This window comes from Schistocerca nitens, chromosome 6 (assembly GCF_023898315.1).
Source record: "Schistocerca nitens isolate TAMUIC-IGC-003100 chromosome 6, iqSchNite1.1, whole genome shotgun sequence".
Classification (NCBI taxonomy): Eukaryota; Metazoa; Arthropoda; class Insecta; order Orthoptera; family Acrididae; genus Schistocerca; species Schistocerca nitens.
In genome coordinates, this window is record NC_064619.1 from 9345250 (window position 1) to 9358070 (window position 12821).

A 12821-nucleotide genomic window follows, 5' to 3' on the forward strand; every position below is an offset into this window, starting at 1 on the left:
GTTTACATGGAATGAACTGGGTCCTCTGGTCCAGCTAAACATGTCATTGAGTGTAAATGGTTATGTACGGCTAACTGGAGCTCTTTTGCAGCCATTCATGGAATTCATGATCCCAAATAACGGAGAATGAATATTTCCACCCGGATCGCACGACATGAATCCCATCGAACGTTTATTGGACATAATCGAGTCTTCGATTCGTTCACAAAATCCTGCACCGGCAAGGAATGGCTCAGTATGGTTCAGTATTTCTGTAGGAAACTCCCAACGGCTTGTTGAGTCCATGCCGAGTTTCTGCACTACGTTGGGCAAAAGGAGGTTCCGACACGATATTAGGATGTATCACATTGTACTCGTATTGTGTTGTATTGTATGTTGACTGGGGGCCTAGAAACGACGGAGAGGCTCCGTCCCCGTCGCAGCTGCAGTGGTCCACAACCCCACGACGACTACCGCAGTCCACTTCACCCCTCCGCCGCCCCACACCGACCCTCTCTTTCAGGGTTACTGTGCGGTTCGGCCGGCCGTGGACCCGCCAGGGAACGTCTCAGACCAGACGAGTGTAGCCCCTATGTCTGCGTGGTAGAGTAATGGTGGTGTATGCGTACGTGGAGAACTTGTTTGCGCAGCAATCGCCGACATAGTGTAGCTGAGGCGGAATAAGGAAAACCAGCCAGCATTCGCCGAGGCAGATGGAAAACCGCTTAAAAATAATCTACTGATTGGCCGGCTCACCGGACCTCGACACAAGTCCACCGGGCGGATTCGTGCCGGGGACCAAGCGCTCTTTCCCAATCCGGAAGGCCGTGCTTTAGACCGCACGGCTAACCGGGCGGGTAGGTACCACATTACTTTTGTGACCTCGGTGTATGTCTGGTTTCCAGGTTTCTGAAAATTTGTAAGTGTGCTTTCACGTAAAAGTTTGCGTCTACGTTGACACGTCTACTACTTCATTTCCTTCAGCCCCCCTGACACTGTTTGATGGGTCAAACAAACTATAAAACGGTGACTGGTAACAGTAAACTTGTTTCATTTAATGTCAATAACAGTCACGGTAAAGCCTAACATAAAAATGTTCGCATTTAAAGCAAACTATTCTTTTAAACTTTGCCATCTTGCTTCTACATACACCTGTCTGGAACTAAATGTTAAACGTTTCATAGAGATAAAACACTATCGGCTCTGTATTGTTGAAAATAAAATCTTACCACCTGTTTTAGATGCGTCTGGTACGGTGGTAGTCATTGACGCTACCGCTTCCCCATTGTCACTGACGCCAGTTACAACGTCGACATCCTAGAAGACGTCACATCTGTTTGCTTGTGTTGGATCCAAAATGTTTCATCACGTGTGTCTGACCGTCCCATGTGTACTAGATAGTTTTCAGAGAAGTTTCTAAATGGCTCTGAGCACTATGGGACTTAACATCTGAGGTCATCAGTCCCCTAGAACTTAGAACTACTTAAATCTAACTAACCTAAGGACATCACACTCATCCATGGCCGAGGCAGGATTCGAACCTGCGACCGTATCGGTCGCGCGCTTCCAGACTGTAGCGCCTAGAACCGCTCGGCCACACCGGCCGGCTTGAGAAAAGGCATTCAGTAGTGTTTCGAAGAGCGGTTTGTCATGCTGTGCAGTGGCGTCATAAATATTTAATCCAATATGCTGAAAAATCTTTGACTCGATACGCTCACAAAGTTCTCCCTCATAAATAGTGAAAACCTCTAGACGTTTGGACTCATCTTAATAAAACTTAGTAACTGCACATCACTGCAAGAACTGTAAGAGGTTTTTACATTTTTGCCTCAATGAATCGTATGGTGGATGTTGTAAAGTTTCTGGAAGAGGAAGCAATTCACGTGAATATGATGGTATCGAGGTGATGTATGTATTTGTTTATACGTTTCCATGCAGCGCAAGCACGTGATGCGGCAACATTGGAATGTACAGCTGTAGTGAACTCAAAAATTATGAAATGAAGGAGGAAAGAATATTTGAGAGTAGCGTCTCGTTGGTGGCGTTAGATTGGAGATACTTGCTTTGCCTCGGTAAAGATGGGGAGTTCCCAGTGAATTTTTAAAAAATACTCTTCCAGGATTTGCATAAGGTAATTTGAGGAGAATCTCAGTATGGGGCGGCTACACAGTTGTTTTTCCTTCATTGTTTCCAAACCAAAGTTCACAGTTGTAACCTCTGCGCCACATTGGCCACTACAGCCAATATGAGTGCACAAGTTAACAGCTTGCAATACGGTACGAAAATGCAGCCTTGGTAGATAAATAAAAAAGTTATCACAGCTCAGCATGTGAATTGTAAACTGAAGTATTGCGATGAATAGTACTACATCTGTGGACCCGTTAGAAATGGGGATGCGTTTAGATAATTTAGAAAACTGGTCTCAAAAATTTGACCTTCAAAGTTTTCCCGATGCTATAATGGAATTTTCGGGATAGTGTTCTTCTCACTGATAAGGGATTATTCGCTTATTTTAATATTAAATTTTTGTTTCATTGAGTTATGTAATTTAATATTAGTGCATCCTAGACTGAATAAAATGATTGTACTCCAGATGCTGCATGCAATGTAAAGAACCAAAGTAATATACCTCTTGCAGTACCCAGCAAAAATTAAAAAAAATACAGATATGGCTGCTTGGCGTGTAAATATAGTTCCATTTTTCCACATCAGTCATGGTCCCATGTTGAGAATAAATCTTTTCGGGTTTCCTCAGTACATCCATGGTCATATTACTGTTCAAATTATTAAGCGCTGTCAGCAGCAATTTATTTTCTTCCACGTATGCCTGGAAATAAAAATGTTTCTGATAATTTGACTAACATATATTTAGAGACGTTTCATTATGTTCCTTGTATATGCTTGTGCTGGTAAATGTGAATGCCACTTTACAAATATAAACTCGTTCATACCTACCCAAAAATGTGTTGATTATGCGTATATCCAATCGTACTGAACAGCGACAGGAAGAAACAACCTTCTGCTTCTTAACACGGAACGTTGCACAACCAGCAGGAAATATGAGAAGGTGGAAAAGTAAATGAGAAGAGATTAAAATTCACTAATTTAAGACAGAATCTCACAGGAGCGTAAAAGCTAGCAGCTAGCAGCTAGCTCCCGTATTAGTTCTGCGTCGATAAAGCTGAGACAAATGACCTCGCTACTAATCTGACAAGTGAGCAGCCGATTAATCCGAATCTCTGGCATGGTACACTAGAACGAAAACGATTAATTTAGTTGTCCTTCAGCAGGTTTCCACGATTTTTTAGCGTTTAAAATTCCGTAGGTTCCGATAAAAAATATACTTGCATATAAAAATCCATGGAGATGAAATAAAAACTTTGAGGTTTGCCGATGACATTGTAATTCTGTCAGAGACAGCAAAGGACCTGAAGGACCAGTTGAACGGAATTGACAGTATCTTGAAAGGAGGATATAAGATGAACATCATCAAAAGCAAAACGAGGATAATGGAATGTAGTCGAATTAAGTCGGGTGATGCTGAGGGAATTAGATTAGGAAATGAGACAAAGTAGTAAAGGAGTTTTGCTATTTGAGGAGCAAAATAACTGATGATAGTCGAAGTAGAGAGGATATAAAATGTAGACTGGCAGTGGCAAGGAAAGCGTTTCTGAAGAAAAGAAATTTGTTAAATCCATTATAGGTTTAAGGGCCAGGAAATCGTTTCTGAAAGTATTTGTATGGAGTGTAGCCATGTATGGAAGTGAAACATGGACGATAAATAGTATACACAAGAAGAGAACAGAAGCTTTCGAAATGTGGTGCTACAGAAGAATGCTGAAGATTAGAAGGGTAGATCACATAACTAAAGAGGTAGAATAGGGGAGAAGAGAAATTTGTGACACAACTTGACTAGCAGAAGGGATCGGTTGCTAGGACATGTTCTGAGGCATCAAGGGATCACCAATTTAGTACTGGAGGGCAGCGTGGAGGGTAAACATCGCAGAGGGGGACCAAAAGATGAATACGCTAAGCAGATTCAGAAGGATGTAGGTTGCAGTAGGTACTGGGAGATGAAGAAGCTTGCACAGGATGGAGTAGCATGGAGAGCTGCATCAAACCAGTCTCTGGACTGAAGACCTCAATAACAACAACAACGTAAATAATTGTACTGAAACGAAGCAATGTGGGGAAGATGGGACAATGGAAGAAACTGTAGAAAATTCGAAAAGAGTACTATTGGGACATCTACTATGTCATTCACGAATAGTTAATTTTTTGCGGCAAACTAAGTTAGTAGGTTATGTCTACTGAAGCAAACTTATATTGGAATATGTGGAAGACAATATGGAAGATACTGGATATAATCTATACACGGAGTCGGAAATATTAGCAGAAGACTGTCGAATGATTGACTAATTTTTATTTAAATATGAGCTCCGTATGTTGAATTGATGAAAAACACAGTAGCAAAAAAGTGCTTCAGTGAACTGAGGTAGTTAACGTGTGATCGTGTGATGTAATTAACACGTCTGCTCCCTAGAAAGTAGATAGCTAATAAGTGAATCACGATCCACCCTGAATTCGTTTTCTTTATTACAATGAATATTACGCTGTTTACCGATTGCAGCGCAATCTTCGCCGAAGTGCGACTTCTTGACAGATTGAAATCTAATGGCAGCAAGGACTCACAGGGATAATTCCACAGCAGGTGACAGATACATTCTCGATACGACTCTAGACCATGGCTGTCAGCTATGATAAAATAGCAAAATGTTCTGATACGAAAAATAAGAGAGAACTGCAAAATGAAATTCTGGGTCGACCTTATAAGCTTGCTCTGGTGTTTCAGTTGGTAATAGAGTTGATCGTGAAGTGTGTGCTATGGATATGAGTCCAGTTCATTTACACATGACGTTTCGTTGCTGTTACTATTCAAGCATCTCCTCAGCTGCAATAGACAAGCAAGTCTGCCTTGTCGCCGATTCCTTCCGCACCACATGATTTCAGATTAGAGAACAGGAACAGAACAATAATTTTCTATTTGGCAATAGTTAATGCTAAACATTACATGGATGAGATGGTCACAGATGACAATCTCTAAATTTGTTTAAGATGGAAAAATTCATTTTGGCGACAATGTTTGTTACTCGTTATTGAGATCAAATCTCACCACTCGTATCGTAGTACGCTTTGCTTGTTAGTCGCCACGAGAATACAGAAACTCAAACACTTGCTTGTCACATGTGCGTATAAAAAGTCGTGATGGCTGTTCTTGCTACTAGGTCACTTTAAAAGTATATATTTAAATACATATTATGGCTAGTCAGTAATCACATTGTCATTCAAAAAGTGCAAATACTTTATACTAATATTAACAGAAAATATGCACAGATACACCACGAATCAATAAATGACAATTAAGTGTAACACAAGGACAGGGATAAGGATGACAATTCTGGCCATCCGGAAATTCGCTATCACTGTGGGAAACTCTAAATTAGAATAACCTACTGCCAATCGAAGGTGCTAGATCTCGATAATGCACTTCAGTGTCCCTATTTCTAGTTAGCATTCATACAGGGACTACAGAACTTCAATTACACTCTACATCACCTTTTTTCTTCGTGACAATTTACAGATCACACCCTCTGACTGCTATAACTGATTTACAACTTATAATTTGCTGAATTGTCTTCGTAATTCATTATTATTACTTTAATTTGTTTAAAACATTTTCTAAAATAATATATTTTTGTAACGTGGAACAATTCATGTTATTATCAGATCAAAATTGTAAAATACATGAACAGTTTTAAAAATGAAAATAAAAAGTTGATGCCACAAGAATTTTAGATAACAGTCTGAGACCAGGCTAGGCACAGAGACATACAGGGTTAGCCTAAACGATTCCTCGGGTTTCGCCGTGCAGGGTAGTCGCGCGGTCTGAGAAACCTTGCCACAGTTTGCACGTCTCCCCCCTTTCGAAGTTTGTGTCCTCCCTCACCTATGGGTGTGTGTGTGCGTGTGTTGTCGTTAGAGTAAGTTAGTTTAAGTTAGATTACGTAGTGTGCAAGCCTAGGGACCGACAACCTCACCATTTTGGTCCCATAGGAACCTGCCACAAACGTAAATGTCCTCGGGTTTCAAAGCTCTCTTTATTGACAAGTATACGACGTGCAAAAACGGGTGGCACATGAAAAGACAGATCCACCCACCGAGTTTAAAACACCCACCTTGTGGCTTGTGTGCATGCTAGATGGCAGGCCTGTGACAGCTGTCTACAAGATGGCGGCAATGCACGAGAAGAGTTTTTGTAAGAGTATGTGAAGTGTTCGGTGGTTACAAGTGTTTAGAGTGCATTCGTATGCAAATATGGAGCAGTAGCAACTGTGTTACCGGAGCGTTTTGCGTTGTTTTCCCCAGTTTTCTGGTGCTGGTTGTCTGTGCAAAGTATGTGGTGACTACGAGTCTCAGAGGAAATCGTGGAGCACATGAGACTAAATTTTGTGATCCTTAAAAAAATAGTTAACCGTTCATGGCAGCCGTGAATTGGGCATTCCGAAGAAAACAGTGCGGAAAATTTTGAGGTGGCGTTTGCATTTCAGATGCTACCGTTTGCAACTGTTGCAACTGTATAAAAATGCAGCAAGCTATGGAAAATGATGACGACTTTTTGTGGACATTGAGATTTAACGATGAGGCGATGAGACGGCTTATATATCGGGAGAAGTAAATCGTCACAGTGTGACAAATTGGGATACTGAATTACCGCATGTCCGTGCAGGGTTGGAAAGGGATGTGCCAAAAGTGAATGTCTTCTGTGCCATACCTAAGACAAAGGTGTATGGCCCCTTTGTCTTTGTCGAGAAGACAATGATAGATTCCGTGTATCTGGATATACTGAGCTTGCTGTTGTTGCCACAAGTGACTGCTGACGCCTCGACTTTCATCTTTCAACAGGAAATGGCTGTACCTTTAAGTATCAGCACTGTCCACGCCTTTCTCAGCAGAGAACTACGTCATCCCTGGATAAGGCACGCTGGTATGGGTGACGTTTCTCTGTTGCCATGGCACCCCGGTTGCCTTACCTCACGCCATGTGATTTCTTCCTGCTGTGTTTGATAATGCCAACAATGCTGCAGGAATTGCAGGAACGTGTCACTTGTGTTCTGACGGACACTGACAGAAACGCACTGGTGAACGTATGGAAGTAACTGGAGTACCGTTTGGATGTGTGCCAGGTGACCAATGCTCGAAACATTGAAGGTTTGTAGAATGTACCACCAGGAATTTGGTGAGTGTATTTATCTTTTCCTGCACCGCTCACCTTTGTACATTGTATGCTTGTAATAAACAGTGCCTTTAAACCCGTTGAATCATTCAAGCTAATCCTGTATTTCTCGGTAGACAGAATAATATGTTCAAATGTTCGTAACAGCTGAGGTCCAGTTGATACTGATCATGTTCAAAATCAGTATGAGACCGCTCAGGTAAGTTTCAGAATAAACTTGTCAGGTTAGGTATAAACTTGTTCGCGTGAATGTATAGGTTTGATATAAGGTCAGGTATACAGTGTTGGCCAGTAAACTTCCGTAATGAAAGCGGCAAGCGACAAACAACAGGCATGAATTGTACTACATGCTTGGCTGTACAACAAATTAGCTTTGTAGCACAAGCATTGACATTTGTAGGAAAATTAACTTCATCGATTGGAATGCCTGTGCAGAGTGTACATGCAATAGTATGTGATACAGCATACCGACAGATGCAGTCGAATGATATTGCATTTGATGTCAGTAGTATAGTACATAACAAGGTATGAACGATACAGGTGGTAGAGGGTGTAACTCGGTATAAATGCTGTCGGCTCTGTGCGGTGTTCGTGTCGGCGTATGTGCCTTTACTACGAACAGGAAACCGACACCAGCACACGTTGTGTACATAAACCACGATTGTGACACTGCCATGCGGGAAACAGTTATCATGTGAAGAAAAAGCAAAAATCGGTGCCTAAAAGGAAATGAGACTCTCTAATCGTCAAATAGTCAAGAAGTTCAACCGTTCAAGTACAGTGGTTCATAATTTCGTTAGATTGGACACATGATATGGACAGAATAGAAAATGTAGGGAAAGAAGAAAATTATCTGAGGCATCGAAACTATTACTTTTGCGCAAATCAAGGGCCACAAACAGTTAATCTGCTAAGCTTATTGCTGATTTACAATTGCCAGTGACAGCCAGACGTGTACGACAAATTTTTTCAAATGACGAACATCCTGCATTCAAGAAACGACTGCAGAAACCTTCTCATGGCACCCAAACATAAACAGACTATATTTGAGTTTACTGAAAAGCATATGTCATGGACTTAAGAATGGAATAAAGTGGTCTTAGTGATGAGAAGAAGTTTACTTTAGATTGTCCTGATGGATTTCGATATTATTGGCATGCTCAGAAACAGAACAGTAGGTAGGAATGAGCAGAAATTTTGGTGGTGGAAGTGTTATGATTTGGGCAGCATTCTGCGATAAACTACGCATTGCCTGGCTAAACACTGAACTCTAACAGATATAGGGAACCAGTATTTAAAGCTGACTGTCGAACAATTCTATTGCCATGAACATACATAGGGACCACGAAGAAAAGATACTACAAATTAGGGCTCATGTGGAGGCATATAGATACTCGTTTTTCCCTCGCTCTGTTTGCGAGTGGAACAGAAAACGAAATGACAAGTAGTGGTACAGGGTACCCTCCGCCACGCACCGTACGGTGGTTTGCGGAGTATCTATTTAGATGTAGATGTAGCGAGATGCTAGAGACAGAATTGATAATAGTGTATGATGACCTAATGGACGAAAGTCTAATGTTTCAACAAGATAATGCATATGTATATGTTTCTGTTAGAACCAAAATGTCGTTTGAAGATAAAGATACCGATGTCTTGCCCTACACTGCAAGTAGCCCAGATGTGAGCCCTGTGACAGACATTCGAGGATTACTTGCAAGACCTGTTCATCGCAGTGGAATGCAATTTCAGGCCGTTTGTGAGCTGAAAAGAGCGATACGGAAAGAGTGGTCGACATGTTCACCGCAAGAACCATAAATCCTAACAAAATCAATGCTGAAGAGAATTTTTGACGTAATCAGGAAGAACGGCGGTTGGACAAAATACTAACAATGCAATGGCGCAAAAGGACAGTTAGTGCCTCTATTTCCGTTTTCATCAAGGAAATGCAAACGCCTTATTTTGTTACTCGTATTGTGAAGGAAACTAGGTAATACGATCGTGATTTTTTCATTTCTTATATGTATCTGTTGCTTTCATATTAAATTCGATACATGTATGGTTCAGACAGTGTAGTGTTAGATTCCGCTACTGTATGCAAGGATAGGTTCAACAGCGGATTTGTCGTTCATAAATGACATTCGAATACTGCTTGTTTGCGAGAAGATTGTGTTAGGCTCCAGTGAGAAAGAGAAACAGCCGCAGGATCATGGCCTATCGAGACTGCGGTTGACTGTTCCGCGCCCACTGGTCGCGGTCCTGCACGCATCCTGTGAATGTGGTATCGATGAGTTCAGGATGCCTACGGTGAGCTGCAGGCAGAGCTCAACAGTCCCAAGGGAACAGACACAGTGCTTAGCTCAGCCATGTAGTATCGCATCTTCAGTCAGAATACGGGCTTATTTGCAGCGAGACAGTTACCCACACCGACCATGCGACCACTTCTGGAACTCACAGAATGTCAGCACGCTGACCACTGTTGCGGCTTACTGTGACGCACTGAACTGGCGCGCCCAACGGAAGCACTGGAGACAGGAGTGGCAGCCCGTCACCGTTTCAAGAAGTGCCCCTGTAAAGCATCATACTGGACGTATCCATGTGTGGAGGCACAGAAGAGAATGAACAGAGCTTGATTGCATTGGTCATTGTCATATATGCCCAGTACCTGGTGTGATGATATGGGGTGTCACTGGTTACTCAACACCGTCACACCCGTTCCGCATAGCAGGTAATTTCGGTAGCAGCCGTTACATTTCCGACACGTTAAGCTGGTGTCATTTGAGATCTCCAGGACGTTATATTTCAACAATATACCGGAATACTTCATGTAGTGAGTAGTGTCCTGACGTACGTCGATGTATAGGGCGTTCGATTGTTGCCCTGATCAGCACGTTCTCTGTATCTTTCGTTTATTGGAAAGATCTGGTCAAGACTTGCTGACAGACTGGGTCTCCGCCACTAACCAGCCACTCACATCGATAAACTCTGGCACTGAGATGAAGAAGCATGGAATGACGTACTAATCGTATCTGTCATCCAAGCTCAGTTCGCCTCTATTCTCAGCAATGTGTAACAGTCCTGGGTTGCTTCTCTCTTTTCGAAATTGAATCGAACGATGCTGGTATCTATATTTATGAATCGTCCGACACCGCTGTTGTGCGTATTCGTTTTATTCGCGGTTTTCGCAGAAGAGCACGGTTTGTCATCGCATTTATCCGTTACTACTATTTTTTATAATTTTTGATATCTGGTATGCTTTTCATGCAAGAATATATGCACGGCAGTGAGATATATCTTGTAAAATAAAAACAACCTAATGAAACAAATTATTGCATGAATGCCATTGTTGCTACCACAGGTCGACGCTCTGACAGTAAATCTCAGCCGCGCGGGATTAGCCGAGCGGTCTAGGGGGGCTGCAGTCATGGACTGTGCGGCTGGTCCCGGCGGAGGTTCGAGTCCTCCCTCGGGCATGGGTGTGTGTGTTTGTCCTTAGGATAATTTAGGTTAAGTAGTGTGTAAGCTTAGGGACTGATGACCTTAGCAGTTAAGACCCATAAGATTTCACACACAATTGAACATTTTTGAAGTAAATCTCACCCACTGTATACTCCCAAGTCACTTACAAATTTAACTATGTATGCATCCTACTGTAATGTATACATAAAATAAGTAAAATTTCGTTATTTACTATCCCTCCGGGTGTTTACAATTATAACAGCTAGCTGTACTCCAACTGCCAGAAAGATAACTGCATTTGCTTTCAGACTATACTCAGTCATCAATACGGATCGCGAAACAGTCATAACTGCAATAATTTTTGAGAAGTGTTATACATAGTGTGCCAGCGTAAACTGTCACCAGCACACCGGGCAGCAAAGAGGTTTGAAGAAAATCGATAATAGACGCTGGACCAAGCGTACCTATCAGGTGAGAGGCCAAAGACAGACTGGCAAGTAACGAACCGCAACGCCCACTCGACTGCCAGTATTTAGATCGCCGCCTCAGACCAGAGGGCCCAGGAGTCACAGACAGTCAGCCCAGTCACAGGCAGTCAGTCAACTCAGTTACTAGTTCAGTCACTATTCTACAAAAATCAAAAAAAGTTTCGCATCATCCCAGTTCCCAGAACTCCTGAAGACAGACGTTCACTGTGGATATCGTATCACTGACACAGCCACTTTGACGGTTCAGAGATGACACTAAACCCACCCAAAGATGTAAACAACCATGCATGAGCATCCCCTATTAGATGGATGGGGTCCGACAGCCGATCAGTTCCAGTCATTCCATCAGGATGGAGGTACACGGATTGTGTTCTATGTTGTTCGTTCTGTTACGTCCGCATTGTTACTTTGCGCCAGGAAGGTCTCTCAACAAGGGATGTGTTTTGGTGTCTCGGAGTGAACCAAATCGATGTTGTTCGGACATGGAGGAGATACAGAGAGGAACTGTAGATACTGTGCCGCCCAAGGCTACTACTGCAGTGGATGACCACTACCTACGCATTATGGCTAGGAGGAACCCTGACAGCAATTCCACCATGTTGAGTAATGCTTTTCGTGCAGCCACAGTACGCCGTGTTACGACTCATACTGTGCGCAATCGGCTGCGTGATTCGGAAATTCACTACCAAAGTCCATGGCGAGGTCCATCTTCGCAACCACGACACCATGCAGTGCGGTGCAGATGGGCCTAACAACATGCCGAATGGACCGCTCAAGACTGGCATCACGTTCTCGTCACTGATGAGTGTCGCATATGCCTTCAATCAGACGATCGTCGGAGACGTATTTGGAGACAACCCGATCAGGCTGAACGCCTTAGACACACTTTCCAGCGAGTGTAGTAAGGTGGAGGTTCCCTGCTGTTATGGGGCCGACGTACGCCGCTGGTGGTCGTGGAAGCTGTAACGGATGTACGCTACGCGAATGCCATCCTCCGATCGTTAGTGTAGCGATATCGGCAGCATATTGGCGAGGCATTCGTCTTAATGGACGACAATTCGCGCCCCCTTCAAAATGGTTCAGTTGGCTCTGAGCACTATGGGACTTAACTTCTGAGGTCATCAGTCCCCTAGAACTTACAAGGGAACCTCCCCATCGCACCCCCCTCAGATTTAGTTATAAGTTGGCACAGTGGATAGGCCTTGAAAAACTGAACACAGATCAATTGAGAAAACAGGAAGAAGTTGTGTAGAACTGTGAAAAAATAAGCAAAATATACAAACTGAGTAGTTCAAGGGAAGATAAGCAACAATAAGGACGATAGTAACGCAGGAGCGCCGTGGTCTCGTGGTAGCGTGAGTAGCTGCGGAACGGAAGGTCCTAGGTTCAAATCTTCCATCAAGTGTAAATTTTAATTTTTTATTTTCAGTTTATGTGACAAACTCTTATGTCTTCATCACTTTTTTGGGAGAGATTATCACATCCACAAGAAAACCTAAATCGGGCAAGGTAGAAGAATCTTTTTACCCATTCGCCAAGTGTACAAGTTAGGTGGGTCGACAACATATTCCTGTCATGTGACGCACATGCCGTCACCAGTGTCG